Raw genomic sequence first — 4859 nt, forward strand, 5'->3', positions numbered from 1 at the left:
TTACCACCAAAGTGATGCTTTCCCTTTTCTCTGTTAGAAGAGAGCAAGAAAACCTTTTACCCTGCCAGCTCTGAAAACCTGACAGATTAATAATTTGAGAACCCTCATCCAGAAAGTAACTACTGTATTTTAATATGTAAAATATGCTTGAACAAACATGGGAGCTGCAAAGGCATACTTATTTCTTTCCCTTAAACTTCATTTTTTTTCTTCCATTATGTCACAAAAATGTAATAATAATCATTGGCTTTTACAGAACATTTGTGTAGCAGATTTTGTAACAGAAATATGAGGTTTATATCAATTAATATTGCTTGTAGCCTTAATATTTAAAGCTGATATCCTCAAACTGAAGCAAGTTATCTTTTGACTACTATTGATTACAGCAAAGCAATTTCCTTTTGTTTTGTAAAAGGAAAAAGAAAAAACAAACAGTCATGAATGTAGTACCTTCGGCCACATTCTTTTAACATGAGTATTTTGTGGTTTATGGATTCCTAGTCTGAAATGTTGTCTCCAAGTGTCCAAGACAAAATAACTATGTGTCCTAGTTGGAAGAAAATTTGCCTTTTCCTTTGCAGCCAAGCTAATTGTGCCATGTCTAGCAAGCATGGCCGTATGTAGTATCCAGTGCTGCCTTGCTAATACACTTCAGTCCTGACCACAACCTTCTTGCTGTCATTAGCTTGCACCCTGGCCACTGCCAAATTGCAGGTACCCTTCCTTAGGGTGCAGTAACACATCAAGGAACACCACTGTCAGGTTTTCACAGCAGCAAACGCAAAACACGAGTCTCACTTTCCTATGCTTCTATGTAGAAGTTACTGCTGGCAGCAAGCCGAACTATCAGCAGTACAGCTAAGTCAAGCCATTTAAATTCTGCAAGAATGATTTTTCTATCCTATAACACTGTATCATAGCAATACATAGGCTGGCAGCAGTCTTAAAGAAAAGGAGGAGGTTCTTGTTAGGGGAAAAGGTATGTTGTTTCAGTCCTGTTCTTACCTTTCTTAACTTGCATTAAGGCATTAGCATTGTGAGAAAACTGAAAAGGGAGCTGTGACAATGCCAACAAATCATGGATCCAGCAACAGAGAAAACTCATTGCCCTCCCTGGATTTGAAGAGGAGACAGCTGAGTCAGAATGGACTGAGCTCACATTTCATCATCTTGGTGAGGGTTTTTTTGTTTGGGGTGGGGTTTTTTTGGTTGATTTGGTGGTTTGTGGGTTTTTGGTTTCATGAGGGGGTTAGGGTTTGTTTTTTGTCTTACTAGTTTAATTGATATGGTTAATATTAAAAGTTATCCAGGAAAAAATGGGATAAACCTCACTGCCTGGAAGACTGCTGCCAGATGAAAAGCCAAACTGCTGCACCAGGGTGGCAGCTAAGTACTGCTATTTTTGTCAGAGCATAATTCATCACCTAAGTGCATTACTGTACATCTTGATACCAGTTTCTAGCTGAGAGAGGCTTTAAGAGCATCTGTAAAAAGGGCTTCATATTTCTGGAAGCATGACATGTATTGTGTCCCACCCCAGGTCACCTGCACAGAGCCTCCAGACTGCTGTTCATAACTTTCCCAAATGCCAGCTGAGTAAGCCTGACTAATAGTCCAGAGGCAAGCTTTCACCATTGTATCCTGAGCAGGCTGAAAGTCTGCTGTGTGGGAGAAGTAGCCGCTCTTTGCATTTACTTTTTATTTGGATAACCTTTGAGATGCTTAGCATTTATGGGACAGCCTAGACTGAGCAGAAGAACACAGCTCAGGCACTTCTGAGTAGTCTACAGGATTCTGGGTTTTTCAGTCCTGTCTGATCCTGGGCACCTGCTTGCCAATAGGACCTGCCTATTTATTTTTGCATCATCATTTTCTGTTAATTAAGTTGATTTTAAAACTGTAAGAACCTACACTAATAACAATAACAACTAATTGGACTCCACCTCTGTCCTGAAGTTTGTTCTTCGAATGCTCAGAACATGTGTTGAGGGCATGGCTATGTATATATCAAAACATGCAAATGATCACTGATGCCAGGATTGCATACAAGCTAAATGAAAAATCATTGCATACAAGCTAAATGAAAAATCATTTGCAATTATTCCAAGAATTTTTGGGTAGCTGCCAAAACAATAGAACAGTTGGATGAGGAGAGGGCTAGGCTCTGTTTAAGCTGGCATTCAGGCTGAAGAAATTCATGCAAAGCCACGGCCATGGCTGTCTGGAAGAGTCAGCTTTTTCCCAGTGTTGGGCTGGTGTGCAACAACATGCACTGATAACGCAGCATGCAGCCACATCTGCCCAGCAAATTGGTTACTCTTCCAGCTTCCGATATACTGGAGCTGTTGGAGAACACCGAGTGCCTCTAGAGCCACAGATTAGCAAAAAACAATACAACATTGACATCATGGCTGCCTGGCTGTGGTAGGATTGTTAATCATGACACTGTGTTGTTGGTACTAACCCGGGTTAGGAATGATATTGGGGTTTATTACTGTACAAATAGAATAGATATGGAGAAAGCCAAGGCTTAATTCATACCTTATGATCCCTTAGGGTCTCCCTGGATAAGATGTTTTTCCCTCATGCCTTTGCTCATTGATCTCTACCTTCTGGTTTGCCAAACTTTCATTTTCCAGGTGCACCATCAGCTAGCAGGCAATGATAGGAGTGTTTAAATAGGAGGTTGGAAGATTCATGTGAAACTTGCTTACTTCTAATGAACAGTAGAGAAATAATTTAAGGTCTATTTAACTGGTGCAAAGGAAAAATTCTTACAAATTAGGTCTAATTTTAATTCTAATGCCTAAGAGCAAAATTCCTGGTTTAGCACTATAAAGCATATGCCAATAGCCTAGGGAAAACCATTTTGTTACAACTCCATCAGGTCTATTAGGTTGCCTCTTCTACTGCTGCCTTATGATACAGTACATTATATAGTCTCACTGGCCTGTGCGTGTTCATAAAGTCTGGTGCTGTTGCTGGCAAAGCTTTATTATATTCCTACATTACACAGAGTGCTGTGCAAAGCTAAACAAAAGAAAGTGACATCCAACTGCTAACAAAGACGTTGGGTATTCAGATTCCCCCCTTTTCCCCATAGCCAAAGTGGCAGACAAAGGCTTTTTCTGAATTCTTAACTCATTGTGTGAAGCGCAACTCAAACAATCACAAAATGGTACTTGTCATGGCCTTCCATAGCTCTACAGCTAGCATTTTTAAAGTTATCCTGCATGCTAGATATAATTTTCAGTGGCTGAGAGCTGTGAAACTGATGTAGCCCTCATCAGAATACCAAGGGTACTGGCATTGCTTTAAAACTATCACCATAGTCAAATTCAGTTTATATGCACATAGAGGATTTCATGTTTTAATAGCTATGGAAGTATTTTATTCCCTCTGAAAAAAAATAATTGGATTTATGGTTGTTAATGCCCAATACCCAAGGTCAAAAAGCACATTCAGATATTTGGTCTGAAGCATTTCCTTGCAAGAGACCAAGATGCCAGAAAGTTACAAATTATCAACAGTAGGTGCCCAAGGGATTTGAATGAAAACATTTGGAAGTCTTAAATCAATAGCTGTCAGGAGTCCTGTATCTATAAATGCAGTTGTTTTTAGTAAACATCTGTTGAGTGTTTTTAATTCACCTAAAGAAAATATGTTGGAATTAATTTTTATGGGTTTCTGGGATATCAGATCACCAATTGCCAAAGAACTTTGGCACAATTAAAAGGAGTGAGAGTCAGACAAAACACTTCAAACACTAGTTAGGGCAAATTCCAAACATTTGCCAAGTGAAATGCAATTGTTCATGGTTTGCGCACTACTTACTACTGAAAGATGACAAAATATGTCTAAGGAATAATTACTGAAAGAGACAGCTGTGGGGTGGGACACACTTAGCCTCATATGATCTATATAGAAGAAGTGATTAACATAGAATTATATCTGAGATACAATACAGTCATAAGGCTCAGGGTTCCTTTCCTCCACCAAAATTAAACATAGAATGCTTCTGTTATTTCACAGACTCAAAGTTATTCCTAAGGGCAAGAACTAGTCAGCTATGTCACAGTCTCCTGGGAAGCTGTGGTAACCCCTTTGGCTTGATGCAGACAAAGAAGGGAAAAAGCACACCACACTGAACAGCTCTGCACTGGCTGATGGGGTGAGTAGATGACCTAACGGGTCTTTTCCATCTATAATTTTATTCTGTGGCTTTGATGCTGAAGGCCCTGTTGACATCCACTGTGCTGTTGCTTTCCTGGAAGCTTTAATAAAGATCTGGTTTGGAACTCAGAGTAACTAACCCCACTGAACAAACAACACCGGTATGGGGTGACAGGCAACAAAAATGCCAGTGGGAACATGCCCCATCATGGCAGTTGGGTTTATCGCAGCCCTTAACACCAGGTTCCCTGAAACACTTGCATCAATACATAGTAACCGGAATGGATGTCAGCGTGCTGCGTACTTCAGCGCAGAAGAAATACAGTACATGACCACTTATTGTACTGTTTACCCAAGTTATTGTTTGGATTTATAAGCTCTGGCCTGAAGACTTTAGCTCATCAAGAGATGCAAAAACACACTTAGAAATCCTCACTCAGCAACAAACCTGTTAGTATTTCTTTTCTATTCTTCACCTAGTCTGTTACTGTCAGAAGTGTACTTTCTCTTCACTACAGCATATCCTTATGTTAAGACTGGTACAAGCTCACAAGAGCCACTTTCTCACATTTATTCCTCTGTCAAAACACCAGACTTTCTACTTTACCCTGTTGCCACCAGGTTACTTCTGGGGCAAACACAATTACATTTCTAGCTCAAAGTACAGCAGGAAGACTCAAAATACC

The 4859-nt window shown here is 40.0% G+C and overlaps 1 long non-coding RNA gene across 1 annotated transcript; it reads left to right on the forward strand.

Moving 5' to 3' along the window:
• Window positions 1–285: 285 nt before the first annotated feature.
• On the forward strand, window positions 286–4172 carry LOC134168811 (uncharacterized). The gene is made up of 2 exons (XR_009966674.1): window positions 286–1173; window positions 4033–4172. It is a non-coding gene; the product is annotated as an uncharacterized LOC134168811 (long non-coding RNA).
• Window positions 4173–4859: the final 687 nt, after the last annotated feature.

Source organism: Pezoporus occidentalis, unplaced genomic scaffold (genome assembly GCF_034315485.1).
Source record: "Pezoporus occidentalis ecotype Australia unplaced genomic scaffold, CSIRO_AGI_Poc_V1 ctg11, whole genome shotgun sequence".
In the NCBI taxonomy this organism is placed as follows: Eukaryota; Metazoa; Chordata; class Aves; order Psittaciformes; family Psittacidae; genus Pezoporus; species Pezoporus occidentalis.